This window comes from Pleurodeles waltl, chromosome 11 (genome assembly GCF_031143425.1).
Source record: "Pleurodeles waltl isolate 20211129_DDA chromosome 11, aPleWal1.hap1.20221129, whole genome shotgun sequence".
Classification (NCBI taxonomy): domain Eukaryota; kingdom Metazoa; phylum Chordata; class Amphibia; order Caudata; family Salamandridae; genus Pleurodeles; species Pleurodeles waltl.
The window spans coordinates 418,126,360-418,139,115 of record NC_090450.1 but is presented as its reverse complement, the minus strand read 5'-3'; the positions used below and the strand labels follow the sequence as shown (position 1 = coordinate 418,139,115).

Genomic DNA, 12,756 nt, shown 5'->3' with positions numbered 1-12,756 from the left:
GTCGCAGCAGCAGGGGGATGGTTTTCCACCCGAACCTGTCCAATCTCCACCTTCGTGCGTGGAGATTGAGTGGCGGCAGCTGACGGCTTTTGACCTTCCACCCGAAGTCTGTGATATTATCTTGGTAGCCAGGTGTCCCTCCCCCAAAATGGTATACACTTGTCGGCATAAGTTTGTGGCATGGTGTACTGTAGGAAACTGGCACTTGTTGCAGTTACCCCCCACTTTTTGTCTGATATTGATGCTGACTTGACTGAGAGTGTGCTGGGATCCTGCTAACCAGGCCCCAGCACCAGTGTTCTTTCCCTAAAAATGTACCACTGTTTCCACAATTGGCACACCTCTGGCATACAGTTAAGTCCCTTGTAAAAGGTACCCATGGTACAAAGAGCCCTGTGGCCAGTGAAGGTCCCTAATGGCTGCAACATGTGTTGTGCCGCCCTAAGGGACCCCTCACCTAACATGCACACTGCCAGTGCAGATTGTGGGGAGAAAAATGCAAAGTCGACATGAAATACTCCTTAAGATGCCTTGCCCACAAAATACTGCCCGTGGCATAGGTAAGTCACCCCTCTAGCAGACCACAAGTGAGGGCATAGCTGAATGAGCAATATGCCCCTACAATGTCTAAGTCCAATCACCAACCACCAGAAACACGGGCCGGCCAGGTGCAGAGATCAAAGTTGAGTAATTTTAACGTGGGCTCCTATGGAGACAGGGTACTCGGAATTCGGACTACCAGCAGGTAAGTACCCGCGGCTTAGAGGACAGAACAGGGGGGATTACTGGAGCACTGGAGGGGCCTCGAGTAGTCACCAATCCAACACCCTCAGTGGCACTGGGGTGGCCGGGTACAGGGTGCAAACAGGGTGTCTGGCTTCCAGTGAAACTCTATGAGGGAACCCCGGGGATCACTCTGGCGCTACAGGCAAGGTCCAGTGGTATGTCTCGGGCACACCACCGATCGGACAGGGAAAAGGGCCCCCTGCTGATTGTTGCTGCACCAGGTGTCAATTTATCCAAGGCCTTTGGGCTGCAGGTGCAGTGGGTCCTTTGGCATTTCCAAGGAGACAATCAAGGGGGAGGTCTGTACTGACTACCACCCTCCTCCAAATAAAAGTCCCACCCACTTCTAGGGGCACTAAAGACACAGGCCTATTAGTGACCTTTTCTTGGCTAACCTTTACTCTGGCAGTCTCACCTGGGATGTACTGGTTTGAGAGCACCAGCCTGTCATGCACAATAGTGTGACTGGCACAAGTGTCTCTCAGGGCAGTGTCTGGGATTCCATTCACCAGTAGGTGGTGGAAGTGTCTACTTTCCTCTGAAATCTCCAACTCACCTGTTGGGCCCATTTTCCATTTGAAGGCTATGAGGACCTCCTCATCTGAGGAGTCATCCCCAATGGCTACACTGGTCACCCCTGAGGTTTTGTTAGGGGGTTTGTTTTTGGGACAAGAAATGTCCTTGGTGTGGTGCCCTGTAAGTCTACAGTTGTGGCACCATGCCTTAGTGGCATCCCAGTTTTTACCCTGGTACCCACTTTTGTTTTGGGATGTGCTTTGGGGCCCACCCACCTGGACAGGTTTTTGGGGGACTACAGAGGACTCTTTTTCTTCACTTCTAAAAGTGTCACCCACTTTCTCCTGGGAAGGCTTTGTAACCCCTTTCTTTTGGTCACCCCCCCAGTGGAAGTCTTGGTGACCCGAGTCTTGACCGAGTGGTCTGCCTTTTTTCCCAATTCTTGGGGAGAAATCGGACCTAGGTCTACCAGATATTGATGCAACTTTTCATTGAAGCAGTTACTTAAGATGTGTTCTTTCATAAACAAATTATAAACCCCATCATAGTCAAGCACTTCATTTCCAGTTACCCAACCATCCAGAGTTTTCACTGAGTAGCTTACAAAATCAACCCAGGACTGGCTTGAGGTGTTGTGAGCCCCCCTGAACCTAATTCTATACTCCTCATTGGTGATTCCAAAGCCCTCAATCAGGGTAGCCTTCATGAGGTCATAGGATTCAGCATCTGCACCTGTGAGTGTGAGGAGCCTATCCCTACACTTACCAGTAAACAGCTCCCAAAGTAGAGCCCCCCCCAATGAGACCTCTTTAATCTTCAGGTTCCACAGGCCCTCTCAAAGGCTATGAACCACTTGGTGATGTCATCACCATCCTTATATTTGGGGACGATCCCTTTAGGGCTTTTAGGGGTGTCAGAATACTCTCTGTCCCTAGTTATTATGTTGCTGCCAACATTTATAGGTTCTAAACCCATTACCTTTCTCTCCCTTTCTATAGCCAGGAGCTGTTTCTCCAAAGCTTATCTTTTGGCCATCCTTGCTAAAAGGATGTCCTCTTCATTGAGGCTGCCCTCAATGTTCTCATAGGGGCTGGACTCCCCTGTGGAAGATCCAGATCCTGTGAGTACTATCTTTGGAGACAGGGATCTTGGAACTCTGTTCTCCCTAGTTAGGTTAGGAGGGGGAGTTCTACCTCCTGATCCCTAACTTATTTCCCATCTGAGGGGAGTTCTTCCTCCTCAGTAGGGTGGTCACTTGCATACTCTGCCAAGAGCTCCTGGAGCTTGATCTTGGTAGGGTTGGAGCCTGTTTTGATTTTTCTGAGGCTTCAGAGACTCCTTAACACTCTCACCCCAAGATGGAGGTAAGGGGTGAGGTTGAGTTCCATCACCATGTCCTCTGAGCTATTCATTTTGTTTCTAAAGTTAGGAATTACTTTTAGGAACTACACCTACTTCTAGTTAATAATCCCTAACTTACAACAACTTTTAAATCTAAAAAAAAATGGTAAGGTTACTTAACCAAGGCCCTAGCAGGACTTTTAAAATGTTGAAAAAAATAGTCACATTCAAAAATCAGTTTCCAAAGGCAATTTTGGAATGTAGTCATGTGATCAGCTATTGGCTGAGTAGTCCATCAAATGCAAAGTTGTAGACCCCACTGCTGATCCACTAATGTAGGAAGCTGGCTCTGTATATACTATATTAAAATGACATAGAGTGTGCACAGAGTCCAGGTGTTCCCCAAGAGGCTTGACAGAGGCAATACTAGGTAATACTAATGCTCAATTTGTGGTAGTGTGGTCGAGTAGTTAGGCTCATCAGAGGGTAGTGTTAAGCATTTGTTGTACCACACACAGACAATAAGAGAAACACACCCTCAATGACTTAACTCCAGACCAATTGGTTTTTCAATAGAAAAATATTATTTTGTTACTGTATTACTAGAAACACAAGAAGAAGTTCAGAAATAATTACTGTTGCAGGTATGTCCTCAACAGAGATATCAATGTAACTTTGTTTCACTTTAGCAAAGAAAGCAGTTTAAGTTAACTGAGAATATCTATTTCAAAAAGAGACACAGTGCATTTTTCAGAACAGTTCCTGTGGGGGAAGTAAATAAAGTACAGTTTTAGAGGTAAGTACACAACTTACAGTTCCAGTCTCTGGATTCTAGGTAGTCCATCATTGGGAGTTCAAGTCAACCCCAAACCCCCACCACCAGCAACACGAGCCAGCTGGGTGCAGAGGTCAAAGTTGAGCAGTTTTAACGTGGACTCCTGTGGAATTCGTCTACCAGCAGGTAAGTGCCCGTGGCTCGGAGGGCAGACCAGGGGGGATTAGAGGAGCACTGGAGGGGCCCCAAGTAGGCACGAGTCCCACACCCTCAGCGGCACTGGGGCGGACAGATGCAGGGTGCAAACAGGGCATCAAGTTTCCAATGAAACTCTCTGAGGGGACCCCAGCGGTCACTTAGAGGCTGCAGGCGAGGTCCCAGGTGGTGTCTCGGGCACACCACTGGTTGTTCAGGGAAGAGGGCCGGCTGTTGATTGTCACTGCACTGGGCGTCGATTCCTCCAAGGGCTGCGGGTGCAGTGGGTCCTTTGGCGTCGGTAACTTCATCCAGGACAGTCGCGGTCAGGGGGTCCTCTGGATTCCTTCTGCAGGCGTCGTCATGGAGGGGTGGAGAGGTCAACTCAGAGTGGGCACTTGATCGCTGTCGTCTGGGGGTCCTCTCTGGTCGGTTGGGCCACCTGGACTCGGGCCATGGGCGTCGAATGCGGAATGGTTAGGACGCGCGCTTCTGGGGTGAGGTGGGAGTCCTTCAGAAAAGGGTTCTTCTTCTGTTCCTCTTTGGACAGGGCCGCTGTCCACGGGAGTTCTTGATCCTCTATGATGCAGGCAGTCCTCTGGAGGGGTTTCAGAGGTCGCTGGACCTGCAGGACGCGTTGCTTTTCTTCTGCAGCTTTTTTGAAGCAGGAGACAGGCCGGTAGGGCTGGGGCCAAGTCAGTTGTTATCCTCTTTCCTTCTCTGCTGGGGTTTCACCTAAGCAGTCCTTCTTCTTGTGAGGTCATCAGGAATCTGACTCTCTGGGTTCAGGGAGCCCTTAAATACAAGATTTAGGGCATTTTTAGGGTCAGAGGGCAGTAGCCAATGGCTACTGTCCTTAAGAGTGGCTACACCCTACTAGTGCCCATTCACTTTGGGGAGGGGGGCACATCCCTATTCCTGTTGGTCCCTGTCCTCCAAACCAAGATGGAGGATTCTGCAAGGAGGGTTTCACTTCAGCTCTGGACCCCTTAGGGGTGGTCCTGGCTGAGGTGGTGGCTCCTCCTTGTTTTACGTAATTATCCCTCTGGACTTGCCGCCAAAAGTGGGGCTTTGACCGAGGGCTGGGCATATCCACTAGCTGGAGTGCCCTGTGGCATTGTAACACGAAGCCTGAGCGTTTGAGGCTCGCAGTTCCTGCAGGGGGAGGTGTGAAGCACCTCCACCCAGTGCAGGCTTTGTTTCTGGCGCCAGAGAGCACAAAGGCTCTCACCCCAGGGTGTCAGAAACTCGTCTCTCAGTGGCAGGCTGGAACAGACCAGTCAGACCTGCACTGAAGGATTGGGTAAAATACAGAGGGTATCTCTAAGATGCCCTCTGTGTGCATTTTTGAATAAATACAACACTGGCATCAGTGTGGGTTTATTATTCCGAGAAGTTTGATACCAAACTTCCCAGTATTCAGTTTAGCCATTATGAAACTGTGGAGTTCGTCTTGACAAGCTCCTAGACCATATACTTAATATGACCACACTGTACTTAAAATGTCTAAGAATGGACTTAGACACTGTAGGGGCATATTGCTTATGCAGCTATGCCCTCGCCTGTAGTATAGTGCACCCTGCCTTAGAGCTTTAAGGCCTGCTAGAGGGATGACTTACCTATGCCACAGGCAGTATTTTGTGTTCATGGCACCCTGAGGGGGGTGCCATGTCGACGTTGCCTTTTTCTCCGCACCAACACACCCAATGTGCAATGGCAGTGTGCATGTTATATGAGGGGTCCCTTAGGATGGCACAACACATGCTGCAGTCCCTAGGGACCTCCCCTGGTCACAGGGCCCTAGGTACCACTGGTACCTTTTACAAGGGACTTATATGTGTGCTAGGGGTGTGCCAGTTGTGGAAACAATAGTACGTTTTAAGTGAAATAACGCTGATGCTGGAGCCTGGTTAGCAGGGTCTCAGCACACTCTCAGTCAAGTCAGTATCAATATCAGGCAGAACGTGTGTGTGGAGGGGGGGGCACCTGCAACAAGGGCCATTTTCCTACACACATTGATGCCAGTGTTGGATTTATAAAAAAAATGCACACACAGAGCGTTTGTGGGTAAGAGCCTTTGTGCTCTCTGATCCCAGAAACAAAGCCTGCTCTGGGTGGAGGTGCTACACACCTTCCCCCTGCAAGAACTGTAACACCTGGCAGTGAGCCTCAAAGGGTCAGGCCTCGTGTTACAGTGCCCTAGGGCACTCCAGCTAGTGGAGATGACCACCCCCCTGGATAAGCCCCAACTTTGGGCTTCCAGTTCTGCTGGAAACTTAAGAAAAACAAGGAGAAGTGACCACTTCAGCTGGGACCACCCCTAAGGTGTCCAGAGCTGAAGTGATCCCCTCCCTGCAGAATCCTCCATCTTGGTTTGGAGGACAGGGACCAATTGGGATAGGAAGATGCCACCCTCAGGGACAGTAGCCATTGGCGAATGCCCTCTGACCCCTAAAACACCCTTAAATTTTGTATTTAAGGGCTCCCTGAACCAAGCTAGTCAGATTCCTGATGCCCTTACAAGAAGAAGGACTGCTTAGCCCAAACCCCAGCAGAGATGGTAAGGAGACAACAACTGACTTGGCCCCAGCCCTACCGGCCTGTCTCCTCCTTCAAAGAACCTGCACAAGAAAGGTGACGCACCCTGCAGGTCCAGTGACCTCTGAAAAACCTCCAGAGGACTGCCTGCATCACAGAGGATCAAGAACTCCCGTGGCCACGTCCCTGTCCAAAGAAGAACAGAAGAAGAAACCTCTTCTGAAGGACTCCCACCTCACTCCAGAAGCGTGAGTCCTGACCACTCCGCACCCGATGCCCAAAACCCGTGTCCAGGTGGTCCACCCAGCCAGAGAGGGTCCCCAGGCGATTCTGAGCCAGTGCTCACCCTGGGTTGACCCCTCCACCCCTGGATGACGACGCCTGCAGAGGAATCCAGAGGACCCTCCTAACCATGAAAGCTCTGGACAAAGATATTCAACGCCAAAGGACCCAGTGCACCCACAGCCCCCAGAGAAACCGACACCCGGTGCAGCAACGATGAACAGGTGGCCCTCTTCCCTGTCTGACTGGTGGTGTGCCCGAGACACCCCCCTGGACCTCGCCTGCAGCAGTTGGGTGACCCCAGGGGTCCCTTCATAGACCAGCATAGGGAGCCCGACTTTCTGTTTGCACCCTGCACCTGGCCGCCCCTGTAACGGTGAGGTTGTGTGTTTGGTGCCTACTTGTGGCCCCTCCAGTGCTCTTCTAATCCCTCCTGGTCTGCCCTCCGAGCCGCTGGTACTTACTGGTAGACTGAATTCCCAGTACCCTGTCTCCATGGGAGCCCACGTTAAAATTGCTCAATTTTGACCTCTGCACCCGGCCGGCCCTTTTTTGTTGGTGGTGGGTGTTTGGGGTTAACTTGAACCCCCAACGGCGGACTACCTATAACCCGGAGCCTAGAACTGTAAGTTGTGTACTTACCTCTAAAACTGTACTTTATTTTCTTCCCCAAGGAACTGTTCAGAAAATGCAGTGTCCACTTTTAAAATAGATATTCTCTGTTTTCTGAAAAACTGTTTACTTGCCTAAAGTAAAACAAAGTTACAATGATGTCTATGCTAAGTACTTACCTGCAACAGTAATTACTTCTGAACTGGATCTTGTGGTTCTAGTAATAAAGTAACACAAATATATATTTCTATATAAAATCCTATTGGCCTGGAGTCAAGTCATTGAGTGTGGGTTTCTTCTATTGCTTGTGTGTGTACAACAAATGCTTAACACTACCCTCTGATAAGCCTAACTGCTCGACCACACTACCGCTAATAGAGCATTAGTGTTAACTATTATTGCCTCTGTCAAGCCTCTGGGGAACCTCTGGACTCTGTGCACACTAGATCTCATTTTGATATGGTATGTACTGGTCCAGCTTCCTACATGTACCAACAAATATGTTGATCCCCTCTCTGCTCCTCTTTCTGAGGTTCTTTTGTTCATTCTCTCTTTAGGCCAGCAGGGCCCTGCTTTGGGCACCCTTAAAGGTGATTTAGCTGCTATTTCAGTCTTTCTTAGTTTGCCTGATCAGCCTGCACACTTTATATCTCCTATTGTTAGTCGATTCCTTAAGGGTCTCAACCATTTGTTTCCTCCCACTCCCTTTATCATGCCACAGTGGGACCTCAATCTTTTCCTTACTTACTAGATGTGTACTCCCTTTGAGCCGATGCACAATTGCCCTTTACGGATCCTCACTTTCAAGGCTGTCTTTCTTGATAACATCACTTCTGCTCACAGAGTGAGTGAGCTTCAGGCTCTTTATTCAAAGCCCCTATACGTGTCTGTGAACCCTGACAAAGTGGTGTTACGCACCAAGGCTTCCTTCCTTCCCAAAGTTATTACACCTTTTGGTGTAGGCCAGTCCATCACCTTGCCTACTTTTTACGCACCTCCATATCCTTCCCATGAGGAGTAGAGACTCCACTGTCTGGATCCAAAAAGACCGTTGACGTTCTTAATACTAGTACTAAAGATTTCCAGGTGGACGATCAACTCTTTGTTGGATATGTGGGTGCGAAGAAAGGGAAGGTGGTGCAAAAATGTACCATCCCTTGTTGGGTGTTTCTTTGCATCAAAATGTGCTGCGTTTTGGCATAGAAGTAACCCCATGAGGGCTTGTTCGCTCATTCCACTAGAGCAACTGCTGCTTCCACCTCATTAGCACACGGAGTTCCTGTCCTAGGTATCCGGCAGGCAGCTACGTGGGCATCTTTACACACATTTACTAATGATTACTGCATGGACAGTCAGGTCCATCGGAACGACTACTTTGGCCGTTCGGTCCTGCAGGACTTTCTAGTCTGATCTTGGTTCGCAGCGCACCTCCGAGGAAGGTCTATTCTAAGGTCAGGAATCTGCAACTAGAAGTCTGTACCAGATGTACAAGTTACTTACCTTTGGTAACGATACGTTTGGTATAGACGTATTCTAGTTGCAGTTTCCTTACTGACCCACCCATCCTCCCTGCTTGCGAACTGATTTCTAGGACAGGGCTTTCCCATTCAGGGCCTTAGTTCTGGTGCACCAATTTCAGTGTTCTTTGCAGCTCTGCACTTTGGCGTGAAAAGTCGTGAAAGGAAACTGTTGTCACTGCGCTGAGGCGGCATCTATGTACAACTCCAGACGTCATCATGGCGACTATGACACCAACAATGCCCTCGGAGTCGACCGATGCCACCTACTGACGAGCAAGGGTATTGCTTGAAGAAATCTCCGGATCCAGTCTGACGCAAGGGGGAAAATTCTCAGGTAAGGAATCTGCATCTAGAATATGTCTCTACCAGATATATTGTTACCGAAGGTAAGTAACTTGTATATTTGGAAAGCATCTGGACCGTGGTTGCGTATTCATTGGCAGTAGTGACATTGTCTGCCACAAGGCTTGTTACGTATGTTACGATTGGAGGAGCTGAGCCATGGTACGGCCTAGCCTCTAATCCTCTCCATATTGGTGCACTCTAGCGTATTTGCCTAAAAATGCTACCTCTTTCTCTTTCACATCATGGAACTCCCGTAAGAGTCTGGATCGATTATGAAGGTGGGGAAGTTGCGTGTAGACCTTATAGGCTAGGTCCATATGTCGCAGCTCTCCCTCTAGCCAAGGGCTCCACTGGACATATACTAATGATCAGTACTGGTCCATACATTGTGCAGAGCTGAGTAGTATGTGTAATCTCTGGTGTGTGGGTTGCGAGCATGCCATACATTGGTGAGCTGGAAGGTGTCAAGAAGCTGAGTCAAGAAGCTGGTAGACCAGTGGGGGTGTGACATATGATATTAAAACCACTGTCTAATAAAACATAATCCAGTTATGAGCGTGGATATCTCATGATAGAATGCTGGGGAGTCGGTGTTAGGTGAGTAAACATAGACAAGCATTATTGACCTGCCTGCCCGGGCTCCGGATGCAAGTAGATAGCTGCCCTCCATATCAGTGAGACAGTCCCGACACATGAAGCAAGCACTCTCATGGATTACAATACAGAGTCCCCGGGAGTAACAGCTTTAGTAGGCAAAGAAGAGGTTCGAGCCCCTTGGAGCGGCAGTCTTTGCGTGGGGAGAGATGAATTTGCTAGAGAAAAAACAATTCAACACCATGCCTGTTTAAGAATGATAGAACCTGTTTCCCTCTTCTGGAGTTATTAAGGCCTCTAATGTCCTTGTCATACACTGGAGATCAAGTTCCCCTGTGCCAGCGAAACGTGTATTCATCCCGTGTGGCTTAAGAAAGTAGTGCATGGGGTGAAGTGTCCCGCTGGCATGTCATGCAAAAGAAAAACTGTGTAGTTAACAAGCGAGAAACAAAATAGCACAAACCAACCCTCCCCCCACCCACACCAGAAGAAATATCGGGCAAATCCCACTATAAACCCCAGCAAACAAGAAAACACTTAGGTACATCTTGGGGGGAGTGACAACGCTCAAAAGAACATCACCCTTCTGATCAGTGAGTATGTCGGAATGGTAACTGATTGGGCGGCCGGTCCCGCAAGCAGTGCATGCGAGGTGACCTCCTCCGTGACAAAATCGCACAACATTGGATTTATATCTAGCGCGCATTTCAACCATAAGGGTGGAGGCTCATTCAAAGGAGGACTTGGCAACATCACTTGGTGGAGATTACTCAGAGTGCCAGGAGGAACGCTGTTGTGGCATCCTAGCAGCGCCAAAGGACAGTTTTTAGGTCAAGCATAGCAGCGCTCAAGCGCTTCTTTTCCGACGTGTTGGTATGTATCTGGGCTTTTAACAACGCCCGCCTCACGCCCATCACTAGCACTCGCTTGTGGGCTTGCCCCTCAAAAATCCTTTGACATTGGTAAATGGTATACGTTTGTCCCTCCTTCGGAGGTTTTTCTACCGCCTTGGCCATTGTCCCTGTTACATGGCTAATTGCACTTTTGCCGATAAGTTTGACTGCGAGCGAACTTCTTTTTCCTTTTGCGTGTCTCATCAGGCTGATGCTTATGACGGCCGTGTCGCTATGAATCGCCTCGTTTATGTGAAACTGTTTTACTTTTAATTTTCAGTTTATGTGGCAAGAAAAGTCCGGTTAGGAGTTAAAAACGTTAATAGCTGCAACTCGAACAAATGCGAGACCCATTGCATTGCAAATGCGTGTTCTGCTTGGGGTCACAACACCCCATTGCGCCGTTATCAGAATGGTGCCGTCAGTATTGGGCAAACTCACCAGGCTATGAGTAATGCGGCGAGGGCACGCAGGATGCGCCCGGCCTCAGTAGCCGCAAAGTCAGAGTGCCAAAAAACAGGGTGTTTAGTCAGGTTGCAGTGACTGGACAGCAGGGTTGGAAACTGGCATAGGCAGTCTGTTGGACTGCCCAGCACCATGCAGGGTCAGGCGGCGCCACACAGCACCCAGGTCGCGGTCCAGACAGAGGGCATGCAGTGGTTATTGTTGTTAGGCTGATCAGCTCATAATGAGGGCCTCAACCAGCACTCAGCCCAACAACATCAATAGATGGTGGGGGTTTGGCTGAAAACATCTAGCGGGACCCTGGGTCACCGAAGTCAGTTCAACTATCTCCTACGAGCAGTGCTTAGTTTGTAAATAAAGAGTTGCCGGTGCTCAAAGCCCCTCTCTTAAAATCGAGGGTGCTGTAATTTTAATCTGCCAGCACTGAATACTGAGGCAGCGTAATCCTGAAGCCATCTCGGGCCTCTTCAGTCCATTAACAGCCATCCTGCCCCTTCAGCTCATCCTGCAACTTTCTACTTTCGCCCTTTATGACGCTTTTTAGTTTTTCCTTCTTCCGTATTTCTCATATGTGTCTTTTGCTCGCAGCAAATACTTGAGATATAAGAATAAGCCCCGGTGCTCAGCACCGGAAACAACAAGCACAAATTAAGCACTGCCTACGAGTTCAACTAGCAGACCTCCAGTTCTCACGACTGCAATGCGCGGCAGCTAGGCTGAACGCCGCCACTCTGTCAGTGTGCCCAGTTGGTCCCCCAGTGTGTCAAAAGGGGCACAACGTGCAGCACCCACGGCACCAAGTCTGGCAAAGTCAGTCAGACTGTGAATGTAGCAGCAGACGGTGCCCGGGCCGCGATTCAGGTGAGAGGCATGCAGAGATCATAGTTACCAGGCGGTACTGTTTATCAGGAGGACCCCATTCCACGCAGCACCCATCAGCTTCAATAGGCGGTGGGGAGTTGTGAGCAGCCAGTGGGTCCTTGGGCTTTCAGGTGTAGTCAAAGTGACATTCGCGAGGCCACTCAGCACGCCTGTGATCCTCCGTGCGGCAGCGAGGCCCCGCATTGCTGCTCCGTCACAGTATGCATGTGGGTCCCCCCAGCGTGCCAGAGAGCCGACATTGCGGCATCTAAACCACCAAAGTCGATCGGACCATGAAGAATGGGCCGTGCACACCTCAGCCCCGCCCTCTGCCTCATCTGTGAACCCTGTCACCAAGGGACCCTGAGGGCCCTGTGTGGCCTCTGAGGCCGGTCTGTAGTGGAGCAGCCGATCCAGCATGTATCAGGCTCGAACTGGCCTAGGCGCGGGTTGGACGATGAGCAACGCATAAGCATGCAAGGCTATGCAGTGCTGATCATATTTGGGACGGGTGCATGCTAGGATACTGCTGGATGGGGTGGTCTCCTACAGAGCTTCAATGCCGTGCGACCATCTTGGCCGCCGATTTGGCAACGCAAAGTATATTTAATTTTTAATACAGATTAAATATTAGCTGATGGACTCTCAGTATGCGTTTATTTTATTGATTCCAGGTTGTGGTATATAAGTTATAATGTGCCTTTCCTAGCATTTAGGCAGGTTCTGATTGTTCACCACTTAGACTGCAAAAAGAACTATTGATATTCATGTAAACATTATCATTTTTCTTTTAATAGTGTTCAAGGCATTTCTTGAGGACACTATGCTTATGATAGCAATAAAGACAATCGTTCTATATAAAAGGATTGGTTGCTTAACAGAACAGCTTCGAGTTTTGTGGAATGTAATAGATAATCAAGCCTAAGTGACTTTATCGTTTGATTTTCTTTAAGAACTATGGAAGGCAGAAATCTGTGATGTTCAGTCTTTTTTTATAGTACAAATGGTTGAGCTTTGGGAGAGTTGCTGCCAG

General features: G+C 49.2%; 1 protein-coding gene across 4 annotated transcripts in view; it reads left to right on the top strand.

The window, feature by feature from the left end:
• DGKD (diacylglycerol kinase delta) overlaps positions 1-12,756 on the top strand; it is a 1,336,482-nt gene that overhangs the window by 752,156 nt on the left and 571,570 nt on the right. The gene's annotated exons all lie outside the window — the stretch shown is intronic.